The 26,146-nt window shown below is 36.5% G+C and overlaps 1 protein-coding gene across 8 annotated transcripts in view; it reads left to right on the forward strand.

The window, feature by feature from the left end:
- The first annotated feature begins 4,136 nt into the window (after positions 1–4,136).
- LOC123875585 (potassium/sodium hyperpolarization-activated cyclic nucleotide-gated channel 2) overlaps positions 4,137–26,146 on the forward strand; it is a 280,825-nt gene continuing 258,815 nt past the window's right edge. For 2 of the 8 annotated variants that reach the window (XM_045921494.1, XM_045921493.1), the window contains exon 1: positions 4,138–4,381. The gene's annotated coding sequence lies outside the window, so the exon portion shown is untranslated. Of the gene's footprint in view, positions 4,382–26,146 lie in introns of all 8 variants that reach the window. The other 6 variants (XM_045921498.1, XM_045921497.1, XM_045921492.1 and 3 more) reach the window with 5 other exon arrangements.

The raw sequence follows: 26,146 nt of genomic DNA on the forward strand, positions 1-26,146 counted from the left end.
AATCCTAAATTAAGTAGGTAATTTGGCAGAGATGACCTAGACCTAGGATGGGAAAGGATCGTGCTGTAAGAGAACTGAACTTTTCAAGAGTTATCGCCAAAAAAAGTGGATACTTGTTTCTAAAAGAATGCTACGTAGTGGTGGAATCAAAGTTTTTACGTCGTTCCTACATAGTAAACTTACATCTAACAGAATGGCCACTAGTATTGACGGATCTTCTTTTAGGTTCCCCAGATATGAGCATGAGCCAGCTAAGTAAGTCGGCAATGGAAAATTCCTGTTTGACTCTTGGCTAAGTACTTAGGTAGATCATAACCAAGTGTTCACTAAAGGTAGACTTTGAGATCGAAATCTATGCCTAAAAAACAGTCAAGAGCGTGTTCGGCCAAGTGCGGTGTAGGGTTCCGTAGGTGCCTATCATAGTATTAGCTTATTATATTAGCTATCATAATACGTTCGTCATAATACAGTCCTATAATTTGATTAACGTTGAGAAACGTAACTCTTTCCATTAAGTCATTAGGAGTATTCTTGGAATAACAATGCAATGGACTCCTAGATTTTTCCGTAGCAGTAAAATTATTACGTAACGTTGCTTGTAGAGCCAGGTAGAACAGCTCTACCTGCGATGGATAGACGTAGACCGCGAAAATTGTTCGGTAAATTATAGTAACGCTACTCGTCCACAGATGACGCTAACATAAAAAAATAAACGCTGAAGCTCTAAATATTTTTTATTTTATTTGGTTAATTTCCAATTACCAAACCTTTCCATGGTTTGATGAAGAGAGATACTATTTTATTAAAAATGCATCAAATTTCTTTAATCGACATCGAATTGATCTAAAAAGAACCTTTTTAAACACAGACATTTTAAGATTCTCAGAATAACATTTGGCGGCGTTTCGTAGAGCCCCATAGAGTCCACATTTGCATAGTAATTTATAGGGTGATTTATCATCAATGGGTGGACGAGATGATGACAATAACTGAGAAAATCATAAAGTAATATTATTTTATTTGGTCACGAACTTCACAGTAATTTAATTACTGATAAGATACCATACAAAAATACGTTTTTTTTTAAAAGTTAACAAATCAAATAAAACATCTGACTGACGCTAGAAATTGACGAACGTCCCTAAATAGGTCACTCGAAGTCAGTGCCACATCGTAGGTGGGACACTGACCCAAGTTTTGTACGCTATACAGTGCTAGATACTAAATTACTAGAACTACAAGATAAGGCAAATGGTTATTGGCTTTGGATCGTGTTAAGGTTGTATAAATAATATGCTAAGTTTTTGCTAGCGTTCTGGTTACACCCTGTATGTATAATAATTTTCAATAAGTAGGTGATTCAGGCGCCAAATGATCAAGCTTGACTCTTGATGCGAAAGTAATGTTGCAGTCTAATAGTAGGTAATTTGCTTAAACTGACGAAGGCATTACTTAAAAATACCCATATTATAAATGCGAAAGTCTGTTTGTCTTTTGGTATTCTAACAAATTGACGTGATTTTTTGAATGGATATAGTTAATTACTTAAGTAGTTAGTCGATTTTTTGAGATAAAAAGTCAGTCTGACTTTTTATCTCAAAGAATCGACTCCCACTTCCCACGCTATTTTTAAAAACCTTCAAATCAACGCAGATAAAGTCGCGGGTTATCCAGTTGACTCATAAGAAATTAGTTTGTTATAATTACATTCTAACGCGCTGACACTTAGATTGTTTAACGATATGGCTTGTAGAGATACCCAGATCTCTTCGTATCGGCCATCGATTTATATATCGATGGTTGTGCACAATTGGGCAGAGATTAGATAAAAGGTTTGGGAGTAACGAGTAAGTATTAATACTTGTTCCTAAGTAGGTAACATCATAACCAAATTGTTTAATTAGAATAGTATCACGGTCATTTCACACTTGACTACTTAGACTAGAACCATCTATTTGCTCACAATTACCTATCTATATCGCTGCTTTCAAATAATTTTAAAAGTAATTAATTTCAAATGCAGTGGCATCAAGCAGCTTTATGTTTATTAACAGAGTTAGTGCATTAACTACTAGACAGCTGTAAGACCTTGTACATCTGGTAGGCCAAATTAATCTAATTGCACTCTGAGTGAATTACCTAGAACTCTGAATCTAATATACTTACTAGTTTACAGATTAGTAACACATAATTGTTGTTATAAATTAATGAAAAGGTCAACTGAAATTGTTGGTCGTAGCGCGAGAGCTCCTATCAATTCTATCTGAAAGATAAAATAGCTAAAGTTTGATAGCGAAACCAACAGTCGAAAATATATCAGTAGTAATGTCAAACATTTTGTTGGGAGGAAAATAGATTTTGCTTTTACATTAAGTTCTAGTAAATGTAGTCCGCACAAAATGATTTCTGACGCGCCATTTTAACTCTACGATACAATGATGATGATTGAACAGGATACTTTACAATCCACAGGTTAACAACTTAGCCACTTAGACACATCAAGATCAAAATTAGGGATTATTCCATGAAATGAGTCCTCCCGATCGAATTTTGGCCATGGCAGCCTATCTCCATAGAGATTCTAGGCGTCCGCGCACAAGAGATATTGTGACACATGTGTATGCGCAAACGTACCGTGCTCTTTCTATTCCCTCACTCTCAAAGCTCGATGGGACGGAAATTCGACGGAGTTCGTAGAAAGATCAGGGTCAGGACCGTTGGCTTTGCATGCTATCCAGGCACAGGGGTAAACACCACCAACCTTCTAACTCGGAGATTCTACGAAATACCATGAAGTCAGGTAATATTTGGGCTCTGTGGTTCCATCACCCATAGCCACATTGTTTCACTTCTGACTACGAATTGCTTCGTTTACCCAGACTTTCGTTGAAATCCCTCATAACAGCATAGTATAATGTATCTATTAACGGCTTTTGGTATGTTCTCGTACATATGACTTACATCTCTTCGCTGAAGATACCTAAAGCTGTTCATCTACCCATCAGCCAGCAAGCATCCACTGGTGATTGCTGGACACTGGACACAGGCCTGTTGGAAAATATGCACCACCAAACACGGTTCTCCATCTTCCTCACTTTCCCGCTTCCCACTAACTTTTTGAGGTAATTGGTCTATCATTATAATATTTGACCAACCCATACACATATTTGGTCCACTATCACTATCAACCGATAGATGTCCACAGCTGGAAATAGGTCTCTTGTAGAGACTTCCACACACCACAGTCTTGCACTGAATGAATCCAGCGGCCCATCTAGTGGTGGGGTCTCCCAACGCTGCACTTTCTGGTGCGAGGTCACCATTCTAGCACCTTGGAACCTCAACGTAATTAATGATTCTATAGTTAATTGTCTGCAATTGTGGTGCAAGTATGTCCGACAAGTAATCCATGAATCGGATCGCTTAAGGTGTATTAGCCAGGCAGAGCGTTCACACATGCAAAGGCTATTTAATCGTCTGGTGGTAGCGTTAGGGGTTACCATGACTTCCAAACTGAAAATGAGACTGTCGACTGTTTGCTACCAGGCAATTCTTAGTTACGTTGATCAAAATGATCAAGCCCTACGTCTTAATTAGGATTAAATGAAACATAGGGAAGCATTACTTAACTAGGATAAAGTTTTAGTACCTATTTGGCAAAATTGGGTGAAAAATACCACGTGGCTGATCATGTAGCCTGGTCTGCCGGGCGATTCAGAACACTCGATTCGGTAAGTTACCGTTGGATAAGACGTACTTTCCATTGAAAAATACATCTTATCGAACGATAACTTACCGAATCGAGTGTTCTGAATCGCCCGGCAGGTCTGACCAGGTGAAATCATTCTGGCCTTCTATGAACAACCGCGAGAAAATCCAATGAAAAATTAGACTAGTACCACAACAATATTACGAGGTTAATCATTTTATGGAGTCATGCCCGTTTTTTGCCCGTCATATGCTATCCTCACTCTCATAAATTGACTGAATGTAGGTTGCTAGTTGTAGTTGCTGAAAATAATGTAGCTAAGGTAGTCTCAGGAATCCAAGAGCCGTGGCGACTCTATATCTGGCTCAATGGCGCGGGGCGGCTCCCGAGCCTCCGCTAGTCGCGCCTTACGCCCCAGAGGGGCTACACGTGTCCTCGCTCCCGCTCGCGACTTATGTAACCATCCGCACGGCGACTCCGCAGCCTCCGAGCCCCTTCCCTCCATCGACCCTGCGAGGCGACCCACGCGCTAATCCACACCGCCGCGAATCGCGAACGCTCGCGGATCCGGCGATTCGTATCGACTGATAAACTTAAGCCTCCGATCCTCACGTTGTGCAATAACCGTCAGCTGAGAGGTGACATAATCGATGCAGTGAGCACCGGTGTCCGGTGAGTGATCCCCGATCCCGTGCGTTATGTAACGGGACATGTGCCTCGAAGGCGCCCGCTCAGCACACGAGTGGAGGTGACGACTTCACGTAAGGTTCTCAGGGAAATGCTCATTGTTCTCGCCGATTGTCCGATTGTCACGGACGCGATCGTAACCATAACTTCACCTACCACAGGTTAAGTTGGTCATGAACTCATGAATAAGTGCGTGATCTGAATTTATTTATAGAACTGCTTCTACGGTTCACTGACTAGCAAAGCACATTACGTTCGTTCATAATGGGGAGAATGTCCTTAGATGGTTATATAATATTATAGAAGGAAAGGTTAACAATACCTAATTGGAAGATCGAAATCGAGGAGTTCGTTCATCCGTGGAGGACGGGTGACTTTGCAATTTTTTGCGACAAAATGAAGACAGAAAAAACGAACTCACTGGATTGTTTTGTTGAAAGCTTCGCTACAATTTCTGAGGCCCTTTGTTGTCTTAGTTCGAATACTCATTCAGATTTAACTGTTGTTAAGTTTCATTATTCTGGGTGAAAAGTATATCGCGCGAGAACTATAAGTTTTGTTTCGTGGAAAGCTTTTCGAGACAACGCGCAACGTTTGCAGCTTGAAATAATTGGTTTAGTAGAAATGGGTACATAATGGTTTAGTAGATACTTGGCTATGAATTTGTCAAACCATTGTAAGCTCCTATAAACAACAGTGTAATCATTTGGAAGTTTTACCCTTATTTATACTTCTTAGAGACTGTTCATTCTCAGACTAGCCTAAATCTCTCCACCGCTAGTCACTCGCTTGTTTATATCTTTTAGTTATCATACAATCACTCAATCTATGGAAACATAACTTATAAGTTTAGAATGGTAAATTTTTCAAAAATTATCCTCGATGCAAGAGAACAAGTTATGATCTCACTGAGGGAGCTTTTTTGTCAACTTTACCGCAACATGTTAGTCCCGACAAACTTGTTTGACAGTAATTGTTGGACGTCCCAGTTTTATTACCAAAAAGTTTGCTTGGAATGAAGGAATGATTTACTCTTGAGAAAGTTCATTTATTTATACAATAGGAAAACCACTCGTAGAAGTCCATAGAAGTAGGTAAGGGCCTTTTGCCGGCAGAGGTAGGTTTGTTCGAAGATTTGCATCAAAGACAATCTGGCCAGACTTAGTCAAATGAGAAAATATGCGAAATTGATTCAACTGGAATACAACCTTGGATTTTTTGTTGTAGAAGTCTTTAAGGTAAGTATATCGGAACTCTTTATAGCTAAGGTGTTAATTTGAATTTGTTTTTAAATATCGATGGTCCAAAACTTGATGTTCTAGTAGAGTCATAAGGGTGCGACTCAGTCCATAATTATAATAAGGGTGTTCAAACTCTACATCAATATTTTGCTAATAGATACTCACTTAAATAGTTAATGCTTTAGAACTTACGGTATCACGGTTTTATAAAAAAAATATATGTACCCCTTGTGTCGAATAGTTCTTACGAAGTTGTTTAGCAGTAAACAACAAGTGTAAATTAAAAATTTATAACACCCCCGACAAGTGAAGGTTACAGTAATAGCTAGAAAAAATCTGACAACTTTCAAACGGCTGAACCGATTTTCTTGGATTATAGCTAAGAACACTCTCGATCAAGCCACCTTTCAAACAAAAAAAAAAACTAAATTAAAATCGGTTCATTAGTTTAGGAGCTACGATGCCACAGACAGATACACAGATACACATGTCAAACTTATAACACCCCTCTTTTTGGGTCGGGGGTTAAAAATAAACCGTTTAAAATAATGAAACGCGTTAAAACACGCTTTGAACACGTTTAAAATAGAGTTCCGTTAAAAATCAACGGAAAACAAAGTCTTTATTTTTATTCTTAAGCGAAATAACATGAAACGAAAATCCTTATGCAATCTCGAATGTTATCGTGAAGAAAATGGTTTATATTAAAAACCCACACATTTCCGTAAAATAAATAATTATTTAGAAAGATTTTTTGATTAGCACAACGAAGCGTACCTATTCCGTTTTTCTTTTCTCTGAAGAAATTTTATTGGCTTTATTTAGAAAAATCCAATGAAAAGAGGAGAGTAATATCACACAATGAGCTTCAATAACGGAATATGGCCAATTAAACTTCACAATCATTATAAAAGACCTTTCTTATTTATTAGGTACTCAAGGGAATTTGAAGAATATGTGCAAGCTAAATTAAAGTTTTCTATTAATAGACAGCTGTAGTAGTAGTTAACATGCAGTAGAGGCACTGCTGACCTTACTGTAGCAAAGTGACTTGCAAGAACTGGTTAGTCCTAAGGTGAATAAAAATAAAACGACGACAATTATAATTCTTGAGCCTTCTACAACGCAATGCAAGAAAAGATAAAAGAAGATGCGGATTTTTGTGGTTTAGTCGTATAACATTACTGAAGTTTCTAATCCCTGGAGACGAAACATTAAACTAATGCCGTATTTGGAAAATTGAGCAAACGGGCATGCAAGTATGGTAAATAACCTCCTACTTTTTTGAAGTCGTTTAAAATAGCAGAACCTTTTCCGTTAATTTAGTCGTGTACTTTCTAATCTTTTTTAAAAGTTCATATTATATTTCCAATTCTACAGTGTTTTGATTTTCGCATTTTTACTGCAAAATTTTAGTTACGATTTCAGGGTGTTTTATTTGTTCCAATGCAGTAACGAAAATTGTCTCTTTGCTTTCGAATTTTATTTCGTTTGGTTAACTTTGATTTCACGAGTTAAATGCAAAATTTGTTTATTTAATTCAATGTTTCTTTGAGCAACGGAACCTAATGAGTTTTAGTGAATTATGCCACCTTAGTTTTTGTTAATGTCTAGACTTCTAGAAACGAAATCACAACATTAATGGGCTTTTGATTTGATATTTTTAAATGTTGACTTCGCACTTTTTATAATTCGAGTAAGTAGTTTTGGCTTTTTAGCGTCTCGGTTATTACCATCCTTATCAAGGTAACAATTTCGTTGAAATACTACTAAGTGATTGCCGTCTTGCTTTGAAACTAGGCGTTTAGCTCTGGCCTTTCAATAAATTTGGTTTTATCTTCGTAGGTTTTGTCAGAAATATTTTGTAACTTAAGTACGAAGTATTTGCCATAAATACAAGTATCTAGTTATTAAGTTTATGAATGGCTTGAGCATCTTGAAATCTATGTACCTATACCTAACTTACATAAAAGGACTTTGTCTGGCTGATGGTTCATTTATGACGTACTTGTAGGCACTCACTAAGAAAGGATTTTTGAAATTATGGGATAGAGGATGAAAGTTGTATGGAAGTCCATCGTTTTTCAAGTTACGAGTAAGTTTACCTATGAAAATTGGTATCTGGGTCTCGATTAAAAATATTCGATTAAAACATATGTTTTAGACCTTAACCTTACCGATTTTCAAAAGTTCCATTCGAACGAAGTCAGGGCAGGTTAGCTATAGTCTCCGAATAAATGTTAACAGTGTAGTAATATTTAGAAAGCATTCATTTATAAATCCTACACTGCAGTCAATTTGCCGGGAGCTGTCCATTCGTAACAAGGAACGTGATATTGTGCCGGTTATTGGCATTTTACGAGAGTGTGTTTGCTTTGCGCTGTGGATAAAATGATTTGATAAAATTGCAATTAAATATGAAATTTTTAATAGCATTTTTTCCTCGAAACCTTTCATGAACAATTTGTTTTAAAATGTGTAGACTGAATTGATACTCACCATTAACCTAATAAACTTTAAGCTTTGCATTTCATTTTTACTGAATTGAAAAGAGCATAATTAAAGTATTGCAATTTGCAAGCAAAAGTAGGTAGGTACAATATATTAATAGAGATCTATTAATATATTGTACCTACCTACTTTTGCCAATGATAGTAGATGAAACCAACTAGATGGAACAAAATAATATTTTGTATCCAATATAATACTGGAAACCAGCTATTTTGAAAAGTTATTGTTATTTTGCAAGTCTTTCGAAATATAGTTTTGGAGAAAAGTTGACAAGAAACTCAGTGGGATAATATACATACAAAAAAGCTGTTCCCTTGTATGATAATAAGAAATTTTGAGCTTGTTAAGTAATTTGTAAGTTTACAAAGATTTAGTAAATAATAAAGCTATAATTTTTATTTTTTATCGTAGTAAATCTTACGTTGATTCTTGTCAATTTTTCAATAGGAATCCCTCCCTTTGTTACAGTCTGTGGCAAAATAAAATGAGCTCTCCGAACAGGATCGATTACAATTTTACGACACCGCTCGGGCCGATGCTCCATTCAAACTTTATCGTGCAATTCTTAGACATTCTGCGAGAGCCCACGAATAATAGGCCTTCAACATATTTGAATGCCAATTTAATCTCTGAAGATTGATGACGTCGTAACTTAAATCACAGGTACCTAATTCAAAATGGTAATGTTTAACATCGGATTATATTTAACTAAGTTAACTTTTCCGAGGTTATGATTCGTCAATGCATTTAAGTGTTGACTTGACTCATGTGCGCAAAAATAGGCAATAAAAGATAAACTATGAATAAATTGCAAAATGTTGTCTGTCAATTTAATAAAACAGGAAATATTCTACAAAGTAGTATATACATGTTTTACATAAATGCAGTGTTTAATAAAATATAGGGGGGCAAAATGGCTTAAGAATAGCTCATGCCGGTTCAACACTCTTAATAAGCGTTAAGCGTCACCAATGACGTGACGTGACGTTCGACGCAAAATGATAAGCTATATTATGTGTACTATTAAATTAGTATGATACCAATAAGATTACAAAAAATGTTTAATTGGATGAAAAAATGTATTGGAAAGGAATAAAGATTTACCGCACGTGTCAAATTACTCCAACATTTTCCGCTCGGTATTCAAGAAGATTTTGACATAGTTGTCAACTCAATGAATGGCCGTAATGTCGCATGTCTCCAAGCCCTTTGTTACGAGCTTTTGTATCCAAATGATTCTCTATTTGCCCGTCACCGATGACGTGTTTAGACGCAAAATGATTGATTACACTACAAAAGGTCAAACTTCCGATGGGTTCTTGGCGCAAAGTTTATCCTGTGAAACTGGAATGGAATATGGGTTTTTTCTTTCCCTTCCTATTAAAAGCTTAGCACAAAAGCTTAGTTTAGATATACGTACAAGTATAGTTTTCATTTTCTCTTATAAGTTTGACCGTGTAACTATATTATGTACTATGGAGAAAGACAGACTGGCAAATAGAACCTTGACAGACAGAAAATTATTCCTCATGTAATACCAAACAAAACACTTAATAAAATACATAGTAATTCGACAAAAAAATGTTGGCATAATTTAATTGGCACTACAATAATAATTAGATCAGTTTTCGGTTAGTGAATTGGGTCAACATTGATTTGTGGAACAAACCTATCGGTGAAAGTAAAATTCGTTAGATAGGCAAATTATTTTATGAATATTCACCGCGCTATCCGAGGTTGACAGATGATACCTAATTGGGTCCATTAAAGATTTAAGACGATAGGTACTTTATATCGTAAAAACAAAATAATAATAATGTTATCAGTTATCACCACCTGGCTGCCTGATGCTCTCATCACCAACTTTTATGTGTTGTGTTCCTATAATACAGAGCTCTTCACAGTACAAATGAATACGTTACTTAAAAGTCTGCAACGCGTGTTACAATTTTTCATATCCGGCTGATAACATCAGGTGACCCGACAATTTATTTTCGCTATTATAGGTACGTTCTATTAATAGTAACCTCCTTCGAGCCCTCAAGATTTTCATGTAAATCTTTGAGCCCCTGTAACTTTGAAACAACAATTTTACGGAAATTTGACATGACTACCTATTACAGACACACACTAGTTTGTAGAGCGTAATTACTTTCATTGACTTTGATTGGTGTATTTGCACGTCCCCAAAAGGCACGTGTACTTTATTCTGATTAAATACACATTACATACCATGCGGTGATCTCTACATATTGACACTAGGTGGCGCTACATATCGCTTCAATCACTTTCCATGAAGCCTGAATCGCGCTAGCGTAGTTTTCAAGGTACAACCAATACAACGCCATTGGTTGGATCGCTGGGTCTGATGTCGACATGGCAACTGTCCGGAGGTTGATATTCTAATTGTTACGGTCAAGCCCACATCTCTTGTTCCCGTACAACGTATGTAATTTAATGTTGTTTCGACATGCAGGCCGTGTGGAGTTACCACTTACAATATTCAGCATAGAGTGCTAAATAAATTGTAAAGATAATCACGTGACTGATGCCCAAACGAAGGATTCTAATGTTTTCAGGGTTTATTGTGTATGTGTATGTGAATTTCTGTATTCCGCCATAATTTGTAAACGCCTGAACATAAATTGGATATATTGGGTATCGTTTGAATCCTTATGCCATCCCGAGCGACAATGACTTGAATTTTTTCAAAAAATTCAACATGGCAGCTGTATGGCGCCATTTTCAAAAATTATTTATTTTACTTTCTAATTTGTTTTTTAGCAGCCTAGTCCTGTTTTTAATTTTTTTATTACGACTTGTTTTATTTATTGTAAGATTTTAAGACGAAGGATTCTTGGGTATTGACTTTTCCTGTTTGTGGCCTGTCATTAAGTCAATTAAGTCAAGAATGAACCGGGTTTAGTGGTAGGGGTGCGGGTACCCTCGAAAATGTCACGTATAAGATTGACGAGCCTGTAACGGTTGGCACGCTCCGGTAGCCAACTATAAATGGCTTTAAGGTTACTTTATGTTGTGTATATTCCTGTGTTGATATTATGTGGTAAATCATTATATTTGACCTTATCATATTTAGGATTTAACTGGTTGATTTTTACTTTCTAACAACCTCAAATACTACTACTACTACTAGTACCTACTCAATTTGGAAGAAACAGTGGAAGAGCTGAACTTCAATAATTATGACATTGATCATCTAAGTCGTATTTATCATTGCTGAGGGCTTTAACCCTTACCATTAATTCTATAATGGTCATAATGATACCTACTAGTTTCCCAGATATGCTCTCCTCAATTCTTCTATATCACTCTACTGTTAATAATCCCACACTACAGTATCTACTATCTACCTACTGAAAAATGGGTATTTTGCACCTCTATCTATAATTTTATAGAGACTTTCATATTAGAAAATTTTGTTAGTTGAGTTTATATGTAGAACGTAATCTCCGGAACTAATGATCCGATTCTGAAAATTCTTTCACCGATAGATAGCTAAATTATCCTCGAGTAACTACTACCTGTAGGCTGTACGAATTATATCACGTGGACGAGAGCCAAGGGTAAGAAAAGATCGGCCAAGTGCGAATCGTCCTCTAAAGAAGCCCCTACCAGAGGGCTCTCTCCGTCACTCGTTTCATACAATCGTAGTTCAATTTCATTTGAATATTAAGCAACCAAAGTCCATGAAATCTTGCAGACATATTGTAGAAACTAATATCTGTGTCTGTGTTGTTTTAAAATTACAGGGGCTCAAAGATTTGTATGAAAATTTTTAAGACCGCGTAACTTTGAAACTGAATATTTTAACAGAAATTTAAATTTCATGGACTTTGGTTGCTTAATATTCAAATGAAATTGGAACTACGATTGTATGAAACGAGTGACGGAGAGAGCCCTGTTGAAACATTGTTATGGACTTTTGAGCAGATGTCATAAATATATTAGGTCGTATCTACTTCCGAAACTGGGTTACGGCGCCGTATCAGAATCGAGTAAGCTGTTAATTAAAATTTGATCCCGGCTTGCGGGAAATTCCGTAAAGCGCCTGACTGATGCTCTTCCTAATCAATTTACAGGTAAATATAGATCTTAGAATGTTAACGTCACCCAATAACCTAAAAATGGAACCTTCAGCATTCATAGAGCTGACCTTTCGGTAGTACCCAAAGGTTGGAGTAGCTAGATGCCTCATGTCCGTATGAAAACCAACTGTAAGAAATCGATACGATGCTCCGTTTCGGCGTGATGGAAAGGACAAACAGACAAACAAATTTGAGCATTTATAATTGGGTTATTTAATTTTCACCCCACTAAATTGTAACCCTGCATAATTTTGCACGAGGTAAAGTTTGATAAACCAGGCGTTAATCGAAACACAGCTGTTCAAATACTAACTGAACAATTAATAAATCGTGGCATGTCCACTAATTACAGTTGAAGAGCAGATACCTAACCAATTTATTAATTAGTATACTCGTAATTGGGTCATATTTACCTAGCGACTGATTAGTTTGCACGATCGCGCGGGAAATAGTAGTTCAAATTCATCATGATCAACCCATTTCCGCCCCACTACTGAGTACGGGTCTCCTCTCAGAATGAGAAGGGTGTAGGCCATAATCTGCCACGCTGGCCCAATGCGGATTGGCAGACTTCACACACCTTTGAGAACATGGAGAACTCTCAGGCATGCAGGTTTCCTCACGATGTTTTCCTTCACCGTTAAAGCAAGTGATATTTAATTGCTTAAAACGCACATAACTGAAAAGTTAGTGGTGCGTGCCCGGGATCGAACCCCCGACCTCTGATTAGGAGGCGGACGTTCTAACCACTAGGCTATCACAGCTTTTTAAAAAGCTGTAGTTCAAATTATTATATTGAAATTATTTGTCACGACCACAAACAGTCACAACTACATTGAATGGGAATCAGTGCAGCCTATCATGGAAATTGTTATCACATTGCGTCAAGAGCAATTGCTATGATCCGGAGAACCTGTTTTAACCCCCGGCCCTAAAAGAGGGGTGTTATAAGTTTGACGTGTGTATCTGTGTATCTGTCTGTGGCATCGTAGCTCCTAAACGAATGAACCGATTTTAATTTAGTTTTTTTTTTGTTTGAAAGGTGGCTAGATTGAGAGTGTTCTTAGCTATAAACGAAGAAAATCGGTTCAGACGTTTGAAAGTTATCAGCTCTTTTCTAGTTTTCGTATAGAGGTTTTTGTGTCGGGGTTTTTTTTAAATTTTGAGTTATGCCGTCCTATAATATCTAAAAAGCCAAAACTGCAAAAAGTAGATTTTGATTTATCGTCAAATAACGTGAGCATTTTCAAAAACTAATGTTTCTAAAAAAGATTGCTACGGTTGCTACGCCAAGGTTTTTAGTTACTATTTATTTTCTAGGTAGCAAACATTTTTGAAACATAGATTTTTCTAAATCCTTTGGCGATAATTCATAAATTATTTTGCGGCCTTTTAGGTATAAGATTGCATGTAAAGAGGCCTAGAATTGCAAAATACATACTTATATGGATTTTTTTTATTAATTGAAACGCTTGATTTTTTTGTACCTTGTGCTTCAAAAGCTTTGCAAAAGCTTTTGTGTAAAGCACAGATAAGGTAAGGCTTTGTCTATTTGCTTGCCCAAAAGCTTTGGAAGAGCTTTTCGGTAAGCAAATAGACAAAACACTTAATATTAACATACAAATAGGGTTTTCGCTGAATAAAGTTTCATAAAAATTATTTTACAAAACTTAGAGTAGGTAGAGCAGCGGTAGACGATAATATTTTAAATTATTTCGTTACCTAAATACGCACAGTCATTTTTATGTCTTGTATTTGTTCCTTGTTTTATTATGCTAAGTAGGTAAGTTTCTGAGTTAAACAAATGACGACACGTAAACCAACCTATTGACTAAGATGATCATTCGTGTGGAATGCCTTACACCTACGCTCATCTTGAAATAAATGTCTAGACAGGAAACAAGACATAAATAATTCGCACTCATATTTAAAACAGCGATAGATGATAGCTTAACGGTTCAACGGTTGATTGAAAAGTGAAAGAACATAAATTCAGTCTACACTGAAAAAAAAAAGTGACAGCTGCCTCCAACATTTAGTTTTTTGTTATCAAGTAAAATGTTCCTAATATAGAGGAACATAAAGCTAACAAAGCTAATTGGTTACTAGCAATACAGCTAAAAACTCCACTTAACACGTATAATTAACTATTGTGTTGATAAGTGTGATTATATTATTTCATCCAAACATAGCATAACAGATTCATATTTTGATTTTACCGGCTCTTCTTAGTTTAAACTGCTTGCCGTACCCACTCTTCAATGAAGAATAATAATGATGTGTTTCGTACGGTGTTAATCACTAAGGTATCTTAATATGTATGAACCAGAATCTGCATGTACCTACCTACCTAAGTATTTATGCAATAAGAAGGTACAAGAAATAAAGATGTACCTATTATATGAATTTTAAAGGGGTTTCGGTTCTGATCAATATTATTTCCTCTCTAGGGTTTCGTACCCATAGGGTTTCAACGGGATCCTATTAGGTACTAGGACGGACGGACGGTCTGTCCGTCCGTCTGTAGGTATGTCAGCGGGCTGTATCTAACGAACCATATTAGCTAGAGAGTTGAAATTTTTACAGAATGTGTATTTCTATTGGCGCTATAACAATAAAATGGTACTAATCTACTAAAAATTTCGAAATGGCCGCCATGAAAATTAAAAAAATAAGTGTTACTTTTATGATGGTACGGAACCCTACGTGTGCAATTCCAACTCGAACTTAACTGATATTTTTTAACTCTTTAAATCCTTTTAAAAATAATAACAATATCGGTAGGTATCTCATGCATTTTGTGGTATAAAACACAGTTGTAACAATAATGTAGTATGTTTCGATAAGATGTAACCAAAATTTGCGTTAGGTGCATTGAACCTTGTGGATAAAGTGAAGAGTTGCAATTATTTTTAGGGTTCCGTAGCTAAAAAGGAAAAATAACCCTACTGTAAAAATAACCATACTTTGTTGTCTGTCTGTCTGTATATAATAATAATAATAATAATAATAGTTTTTATTGTCAGGCATAAAAAAACCCATATACAAATAAAAGTTACACAGAATATACGTTACATTAAAAGCATTTACATAATACATTAGGTTAACTTAAGACTAACTGAAATGGTTAAAAAACTCATTTCAGATGTCACAGGTCACAGGTATTATTTTCTGTTCTTATCCTGGTGTACAGACAACCAATAATTAAAAATAGGGCTGGGCATCCCTTCACAAACAACCTTGAGTATTGAATTGTTAGAGCTCCGAAGTCTTTCCCAAAAGGATGCCACACGAGCTCTAACAATACAATAGAAGTCGGGCACTCTCGCTTCGGCAAACATAGTAGAAGCACTGCAATACCTCGGCAAACCCATGAGTATTCGGAATGCGTCGTTATATTGTACTCGTATTGCAGTGAACGACTTTTTAAGAAAGTTAGTCCATAGCTGGCACGTATAAAAGCATTGGCAGTAGGCGTTAAATAAGGTTATTTTAACTTCCTTGCTGCATTTGCCAAATCTACGCGCCAGCATATTGGAACGGATCGAGAGTGCCCTCCTTTCTCTCTCAATGTCATTGTCATCTTTCAGATGCTCTGTCAGGATGTGCCCGAGATATTTGAACGTCTGCACAACCCGAACAGCTTTACCATTTAAAATAATTTCTGGGATTCTTTCCGGACCTTTACCTGCCTTGAATACGAGCATCTCAGTTTTGTTAACATTATATTTCAGCCCATGAGCATTAGCATAATGCTCACAAACCGAGAGCAACTTTCTGAGGCCTTTGATAGAAGGGCTAAGAATCACCATATCATCCGCATAACTCAAACTATTTACACATACTCCATTGATGTGGCATCCGATCTTGGTGTCTCTCAGCTCCTCTATCAGGTTATTTACATAAATGTTAAAAAGATCCGGAGAAGTAATCCCACCTTGACGAACACCGCAGTCTAATTTATATGAATTAGAAGTCGCTTCGCCCCATTTCACAATATTTGTTTGGTTTCCGTACCAGTACCTCAACAGACCCACAATTTCATTTGGGACCTGAGACCGGTTCAATTTCTCCCAGAGAATATCATAATTGACTAGATCGAAAGCCCGGCTCAGATCGAGAAAACACGCATATACAGATGTATCTCGCCTAGTATAATACTGTATAGTGTGCTTCAGACCAACTATAGCTGAGTCTGTCGAGAGACCAGGTCGGAAACCAAACTGTGCGTCATCGATGACTACATTCCTAAGCAGTTCAGGTTGCACAAGACGTTCAAAAATTTTACCTATTACTGTGCCCAGGGAAATAGGACGATAATTAGCAGGCGATCCCAAGTCCCCAGTTTTATTTTTTACAATCGGGACAACTATTGTTTTCATTAAATTATGGGGAAGATACGAATATCTTATACACAAGTTATATAGACCACATAGTTTCTCGTGTAGCAAAAAACCCCCATATAAAATATGCTCAATGCTTAGTTCATCATATCCAGGACTTTTCCCTCTTTTCATCTGGTCCACAACTTTTGTTATTTCGTCAGTTGTAAATTGTATTTTAACCTTATCTAAGTTGGGTAATGCATTGACATAATTGTTACCTTTTAACATCGGATCCGCTTGTAGCGGTTGTATTTTAAACCGTTCCGCGAACATATTGGCTATCTGTACGTGGCACTGTAAGCCATCCACTGATACTGGTTTGCTTTGTTTATGATTAAATGCCTTAGTTTGTTTCCAAAACTTTACAAAATTTTTCTCTTTACGGTGCATGGCTAGAATATCTAATTTAATGACTTCTTCATTCCTTTGACACCAACGTAACTTATTTTTAAAAATTTTACGAGATTTTGTCAAATTATCATATACTATACCAGTAGATGGCTTACCCGCCAACACCCATGATTCAAAGTACAATTTATACTTACTATGGCTTTCCTGAACATGAAAATTCCAACCCGTGACCTGTTTGTGCTTAATATTATTATACTGACATCGCTTTGATGAGCGTTTAGCACCTGACTGCATAATGCTGACAATATCATTATATAAATTATTAATAAATAAATGGTGACTATCTAAATTGTTACATCTATTGTTATCACAGTTCTTACATATTATCTGTTCACAAATCTTAACGAGTCTATTCTCACAGTAATTATAGTACGAATCAATTTGAGCTGCGTCTCTGTTACCCCACCGAATGCCCGTTCCGGCAAAGATACCGTCGTCGAGTGTAAGACACTCGGTCGCTTCAATATTACATACTACACGTAGTGGAAAATGATCGGACCATGAGATGTCGTACATAACGTCCACGCTTAGTACGGATTTCCACGCGGCTTCGGTAGTGAGACAATGATCCAACCAACGACGACTGCCGTGCGATTCACTAATAAATGTAAACGTGTCAGAATTGCGACCAAGCTTAGTTATATCGGCCCATATCCACTCCTGTTCATCACAAAATTGCCTCAGCTCGTTACCAAAACGGGCACTCGGATGAGCGTTAAAATCCCCCAAAATATAAACCGATGCTACATCACTCTCCTCGACAATCGCACTTATTCGTGCTAGACAATTAGTAAAATCTGGAAGATTTTCAATTTCGTCTGTCGGCATGTAAACATTAAATATTAGGAAGGATCGCAACCCCAAATTAACACGAATAGCCATAATTCTGTCGTTTGAGCAGTTTATAATCGACACATTATTGAAGCGAGCCTTTTTCCACATAAGCGCTAAACCACCGTAAGGCCGCCCACGCAATACTCCGGCTGACAAATCCACTGAGGAGGTAGCAGCGCACCCAAAGTCTGAATGAATGCTTTGCACTAAGTCTAAATCATGGGGCAATAGCCACGTCTCCTGTAGTGCTACAATGTCAGCTTTATTACATAAGTCACGGACACACTGAATCGATCTTTTAATAGATTTGCAATTAAAAGATAACATAGTCATATTTTGCATAGAAGTACTATTCATATTGTGTATTATTTGTAGCGTTTTTAGCAACTGCAGATCGCTCGCGATACACTCGAAATTTCACACCTTCAGGCCAGAAGTCACTCTTAAGGTAATTGCTATTTGACAAATCGCAAAAATGCTGTACTTTGAAGTAAATTGTTTATTTTTCTAAAGCATTAACAGCTATTAAATACATGCAATTAAAAACTTCAGTTTGTGAAGATTATAAGGGCCTTTTTTAATTTAGTATACATTATCCCAATAATAAAAAAAACCAAGTTGAAAACATTGCTGTTCGCAACTTGTTCTGTAAAAGTTTTCTTTAACATCTTGATACTTTGAAGCCAACCTCCAGAAAATGATATGTTTAGGTTTAGCAATCAATTTTAACTGTTAGTTTTATACTAAATGTTTTTCGTTTCTTAAATAATCTAAAACTAACCAAAAAACTTCCTGTGCTATTTATTTTCTTGCAGGCGCTCTATGGAATTCAGTGTCCACTGGACTGTCATGGCGGAAGGACTGTGCGCGTCATTTCGTCGCAAAATATTATTTAAAATGAATATAAGCTTATTATTTTTGAATGAAAGTTGTGTTTATAATCGTTGAAAAATAAAATAGGGATTTTTTCATTTCTAAATGAAGCCTGCTTATATACTAAATTTTATTCTAAAGTTACGGTTTTACCAGGTAAATACTCGGAGGTTGTCATAGATTATGATGACAGATAGTAAGTGTTCTAAATAGGTATTATACCTATGTTAGGAGATAGCGCGCCTCGTCCCGGGTGCCGTGTTCCGAAATGGATTTCGTAGTAGTGCAAGTTTGGTGCAAGCCCCACATGACGGAGGGGTATGCGTCAGGCATTTCCTGTGTACAAAAAAAAGACCTATATTTCGGATCCATATTTCATCACTGACAATATGCACTATTCAAAGACTGTTCTTCAAGCATTGAGGAATTTTGGACAGAGACATCTCGAAGGTTTCCGAAGGCTGCCTGAGTTAGATTTGTCGGCTAGCTAGCTTTTTTCGAAATTGGACTTACTTAGCTGGATTGTGTGTTAGAGATTTCTTATGAGATATTATATGTACATAATATAACCATCATAAGGAAGCTCAGATTCATGCTGCGGGCAATGGGGAGAGCCTAAAGGTTGGAACGCCATTTCGGCGGCCGTGTTTCCTGCCATATATACCATAGATACCTGCAAGCCAAGAGTGAATAGGCATCTTCCAGGTAAGCGTGCTCCAACTTGGACCTCATCATTGCTTTCTTTAAAGCATGATTGTCGTCAAGCGCAAGCGCAAAGATTCAGGCGGCGCAAACCCGTAGCATGTGGAAGACCCTATTAAAGACCTATGTTCACTGTGGACGTCTGTCGGTTGATGTTGATGATTATGTCTTTAGTGCAAGTAGTTCAGTAGTTTCAGAGTTTATCGATAACAAACAAACAAACCTTTCCTCTTCATAATATATGTACTTAGTAGCGCAAACTTGGAAAAAATCTCGTGGAAACTCTTTGATTTTCCGAGATAAATGTCATTTTACCTGGCAGCCCTAATCAATTTTATCACTGATAATAATAACTAATTCATAACCGTTAAAACTAAGAGTCAAAATCTCGTTTTTCTAGTCGAGTTCCGTAGGCTCTTTGAACCCACCGCATTATTATCCCAAGAAAACCTACCATTAGATGTAGGAATAATGGAAAGAGGTCACAACCCTCAGCAATAAAGAATACGATGCGGAGAGAGATGTCACTCTCAAGGTCTTTAAATGTATCCATGCAAAAAACCACGTCGACTGGTTGCTCCGTTGCAGCGTGATTGAATATTAAACCAACAAACACACTTTCGCATTTGAAATATGGCCAGTGATTATAAGAAACAGTTTAAATCTCTCTCTGCTCTCCGAGAGACGTTAGGCAAAGTGAACACGAATTATGACACTTCTGTGTTCTTATACAAGCTTAGGTCTCTCAATTTTGTCAATTAATGTCAAATTTCTTTCTCAGATCAAAACCTAGTAAGTGGTTTAAATTCAAGAGAAGTTTAGGCCGTAGTCTTCAACAAGAAACTCGGCGGTTGCTCTTTTCAAAGATTTGATATACAATATTAAATTGCTTAAAACGCACATAACTGAAAAGTTAGTAGTGCGTGATTCCAGGATCGAACCCCCGACCTTCGATTAGGAGGCGGACGTTCTAACCACTAGGCTATGACAGTTTTTAAATTAAAGGGGTTTAAATATTTTAGTGTGAAGACTGGCCTACACATTTATTCATTAGATGTGCATCACTTTCTTTTTTAGGGTTCCGTACCTCAAAATGAAAAACGGAGCTCTTAAAGGATCACTTCGTTGTCTGTCCATTTGTCCGTCCGTCCGTCAAGAAAACCTATACAGTACTTCCCGTTGATCTAGAATCACGAAATTTGTTCTCGGATTTAATCCTTTACTTGGGCTATGAGAGTTGAGACCTATCTACCTGCCCATAATTCTAGGTTAACGGGAAATACCCTATCGGTTTTCTTGACAGACACGACAGACGGACAGACGGACAGAAAGACAGACAACAAAGTGATCCTATAAGGGTCCCGTGTTTCCTTTTGAGATATGGAACCTTAAAAACATTATGTAAGTATGCAAAGTATTTCCCTTGCAAGCCATATTTAACAGTTGACATGTAGAGGTCATTGACTTTTCCTATCTTACTTTTAAGTTTTAATGCATCATTAAGTATTTACTGTTTTGACATGGTATTTAGATAATGGGTGATATTTATTTTATTTTATCTAATTCCTTTGAAAAACTTAGTAAGGCGCATTAATCTATAAAAAACCTAGCCAGTTCATAGACTTACTATGTTTTAAAATGGTCAAAGCGACTTACTAGCTTTTAATTTTACTTTAATGTGGGTGTCCTTACAATACAACGGGACATACTATGAAAGTTAGGCTTATGACATAAAACGATTTTCGGAAAAATGACATTTACTTTGTTTTGATATGGGGCGGTCGATATAATTAGGTACTAGGGTAAAGGCTCAAGTAAATGAACAGATTGGACGTTTTTACATGTATTAAGAGCTGGAATAAAAAACCGGCTGATATACCTTTTTTAAATATTTTCTTACAAATTCTTACACTTTTTTCAATTTCAATTTCAAAACCGTGTTCCGTTCAAACCGTTCAAAAGTGCGTGTGCGTGCGTCCATGTGTGTGTGTGAGTGTGTGTGAGTATATACTTGTCTGTATGTTTGTACGAGTGTTTGTTAGTGTGGTATTGCGTTGTATAACCACATGTGTAGCGAACAGAGTCAAAGCTTCATACAAGCGCGCTACGATAGGTACACTACTACAAGCTTGAGGCGCGTGTGTGCGTGAGCACAGGCGCTACGTCGCGTACGGAGAGAAATCGGTTTATACCGGCTCGGCCTGTGCTCAAGCTCAGGGGCTGCAGTACACGTCGCGCGTCGTGTTTTCATTTAATTTAATGTTAATGATAATAATTTAAATAGTGTTTAAAATCTATTTTCTTGAACTGTCATAGATTTTGTTCAAAATCAATATCTGAGGATCCCTAGGATCACAAAACAGGATATTGTTACCAAATTTAAAAAAATCGACGCCATTTTGAAATTCTTTGTTAATTGACCGATTTCGTTCAAAATCGATATTTAGAGCTCCCTGGGATCACAAAATAAGAAACTGTTACCAAAATTTAAAAAAGTCGACGCCATTTTGAAATTCTTTGTAAATTGACCGATTTCGTTCAAAATCGATATTTAGAGCTCCCTGGGATCACGAAATAAGAAACTGTTACCAAAATTTAAAAAAGTCGACGCCATTTTGAAATTCTTTGTTAATTGACCGATTTCGTTCAAAATCGATATTTAGAGCTCCCTGGGATCACGAAATAAGAAACTGTTACCAAAATTTAAAAAAGTCGACGCCATTTTGAAATTCTTTGTTAATTGACCGATTTCGTTCAAAATCGATATTTAGAGCTCCCTGGGATCACGAAATAAGAAACTGTTACCAAAATTTAAAAAAGTCGACGCCATTTTGAAATTCTTTGTTAATTGACCGATTTCGTTCAAAATCGATATTTAGAGCTCCCTGGGATCACGAAATAAGAAACTGTTACCAAAATTTAAAAAAGTCGACGCCATTTTGAAATTCTTTGTTAATTGACCGATTTCGTTCAAAATCGATATTTAGAGCTCCCTGGGATCACGAAATAAGAAACTGTTACCAAAATTTAAAAAAGTCGACGCCATTTTGAAATTCTTTGTTAATTGACCGATTTCGTTCAAAATCGATATTTAGAGCTCCCTGCGATCACAAAATAAGAAACTGTTACCAAAATTTAAAAAAGTCGACGCCATTTTGAAATTCTTTGTTAATTGACCGATTTCGTTCAAAATCGATATTTAGAGCTCCCTGGGATCACAAAATAAGAAACTGTTATCAAAATTTAAAAAAGTCGACGCCATTTTGAAATTCTTTGTTAATTGACCGATTTCGTTCAAAATCGATATTTAGAGCTCCCTGCGATCACAAAATAAGAAACTGTTACCAAAATTTAAAAAAGTCGACGCCATTTTGAAATTCTTTGTTAATTGACCGATTTCGTTCAAAATCGATATTTAGAGCTCCCTGGGATCACAAAATAAGAAACTGTTACCAAAATTTAAAAAAGTCGACGCCATTTTGAAATTCTTTGTTAATTGACCGATTTTGTTCAAAATCGATATTTAGAGCTCCCTGGGATCACAAAATAGGAACCTGTAACCAAAATTTAAAAAAGTTGGCACCATTTATAATTCTTTCTAAATTGACTGATTTCGTTCAAAATCGATATTTAGATCTATCGATCGATATTTAAAGATCGATATTTAAACTAGGCAATCACAACAAAAACAAACTTTACCATCTTGTTGAACAAATAACTATTGTTAATTAAATTGTATCCTCCAGTGCCAGCCCTACCAAAATAGTTATAAATTTTGCTCGCTTCTTAGAAGCTTTGCCTCTGTTTGCTACTCTATGGTATAACACCATGTTAGTAAATCTTAGTATATTTTTAACCGACTTTAAAAAAAGGAAGAGGTTCTGAATTCGTTGGTATCTTTTTTTTTATGTATGTTCCCCGATTACTCAAAGACGCCTGGACCGATTTGGATTTTTTTTTTGTTTGATAGGGTATACTTTGCAAGTGGTCCCATATAAATTTGGTAAAGATCTGATGAATATCTTTGAAGATGGAGAACAGAACTCCTCAATGGATAAGAGCAAATTCAATTTTTTTTTTAATGTATGTTCACCGATTGCTCAAAGACGCCTGGACCGATCTGGATTTTTTTTTTTTGAAAAGCTAGGTATACTTTGCAGGTGGTCCCATATAAATTTGATGAAGTTCTGATGAATATCTTCTGAGATGGAGAACAGAACTCCTCAATGGATAAGAGCAAATTGCTCGCGATCAGTGTAATTGCTTAGTAAACAGTAGGGTTTTAGCTGGGCATGGCATATTATTATAGTACAGTGGGGCCACTAAAAATTTTGAAATAAAAAATTTTCAAAATAAAAATAAAACCGACTTCAAAAACCACAATAACTTAAATTATTTTTTACTTTTTAGTGTTTGTGATTTTGAAGTCGGTTTTATTTTTCTTTTGAATTTTTTTTATATTTATTCTGGTATTCTGCTTTCTTGGATATGGATCCCTCTTGGGTATCCCCATTTCTCTCTGTCTTTGGTACTATCAAGCTAATTTTCTCTCGCGATTTGCACAATAGCATTAGACCAACGCGTCTTCGGTCTACCTACCTGTCTTTCTTTCATCTGTAAAAATCGATACAATATGACCATTTGCATTTCAGTTTTAGGGCATGTCTCAAGGTGTCTGTAGGCTTTGTCTTTTTTCTTATGTCTTCAATTCTCACTTTGAATATTTTTTGCTTAATTTATGCACCTTGCCATCGCCCTTTAGCAAGTCACTATTTCTTTTTATATTCTTTGTCTGGACCCATGTTTGGCTGGCATAGGTAAGGCATGGCAGGATGCATGTATCTATAACGGATCTTTTAAGATGTACTGGGTAAGCTCCTTTCATTCTTTCCTTTTGTGCCCAGTAAAACAAGCATACTCGGGCTACTTTGAGAACCCATTAGCAGCTAACAGCAAGGCCTGGACTCAAATTTTTATATGTGGAAGCTGTATTTCCTCGTTGCGTTTATGAGCAAATAAGAATAGTTAACTACTTTTGCTAAAAAAAAATTTTATAATTTGGCGCAAACCATCTAAACACCATGATGATTATTATTTCTGCATTGTGAATATTACCAGAAGAAACAGCAAAAAAAATTGTTCCAAGCGGCTCTATTGTAACTTGCAGTCTTCTAAAACAGGTTTTATTTATTATTATTATGTAAAATAGTTTTTGATTTATCGCGCAAAATGTAGAAAAAAATATACAATAAGTCAAAAACTGAAAATCTGTCATTTTTTTTAAAATTCCAAGGCGAAAATATACTTAAGAATTTATTAATAGGAATCGAGAGTTTATGCACTAGATAGAGTTCGTTCATTCACTGAAATTCCCAGTTCATTTACTGGCAATTTATCCTTTTGTTAAATAAAATAATTTATAATAATTAATACCACGCATTTTTTTGCGTTTTTGATATTTAAATAATTTAAGAGTGTATACCTACTGTGTATAGACACAGATAAAAAAAAATATAAAAATTATATATAGAACGATTCTCATAGTATATCTTAATTTTAGGTCAAAGTCAGGGTAGTCCTTATTCGTTCATGTACTGGATCTTTTACCCTCCTACGTCAAAATACTAAAAGTCCGCGTAAATTTCGCAGATTGAAATGTCTGCTTGATTAATTGTCAATAGAGGGTCATGACATGTCAAAATTGCTAGTTTGAAGGGGAAATCGTCAATGTCATTCGCATAGGTTTTCCTCTTAAGAAATAAGTCTAATTTTGAACGAGAAATTGAAATTTTGAAAGAATTGAAGGATGTCTCATATTTCTGCTTCAAAAGTTGTACATCAATGCATTCGTGTCCCATTTCTCTAATGTAACTTCTCATATCGTCATTGGTCGTATTTTTCGATAACCTTGATACATAGATCGAAATAGGTATGTCGGCAACTTGAATAGTGCAGCTTGTACGTTGAGCCGAGCCACGCAAATTATTATTACGGAGCTTACGCCTTTTTGTTTCCACCAAAGTAAACTCTGTATTTTCATGCCGATTGATAGAACTCCTTACTGCCATCGGCTTTCGGTTCATATTTGTCTGCGTTTCAGAAGACATACTCGGGCATACAACTATATCACGGTATGACGGCGCGGTCGCTGTGTCCACTATGGTCTCGACCGAGCTAGCCCTCTCTGTTTCGCGCGGGCTGATCAGCCGTTCACTGCTACCGTCGTCGCTCGGATGGCGTCGCCCGGACTTCTTACTCTTTTTCGTACAACTTTCGGCCTTATGCCCCTCCTTTTGTAATTCATTTTGGCGGTCAATACTCGATAGAGTTTTTAAATTAGAAATGTCGGTACTAATTTTCGTTTGCCATAAAAACATCTCGGATTTTGTGACCGAGTCAATACGCAAGGACTGTAGCTCGTTTTTCAGAAAAACAATGTCTTTAAGCAAGCGCGTAACGTCGACATGGTCAAAAGACACCGGCGGTAATTTATTTAGATTCTTAGCGACATATGTAGGCTGTCGCGAGGGTTCAGTTTCTTTAAACGCCTTTATTACATCTTTAATATTTTTCTTACTTTTGTCTTCACCTTTTCTCTGAATAAACTTCACACCTTCGGACGCCAAGGCATTAAACAACTCCGCCTTTCCTGTCTCAATTTCTTCAGCCGTAAAGTTCGTGGTACAG

The sequence above is a fragment of the Maniola jurtina genome, chromosome 20, assembly GCF_905333055.1.
Source record: "Maniola jurtina chromosome 20, ilManJurt1.1, whole genome shotgun sequence".
NCBI classification, from domain to species: Eukaryota; Metazoa; Arthropoda; class Insecta; order Lepidoptera; family Nymphalidae; genus Maniola; species Maniola jurtina.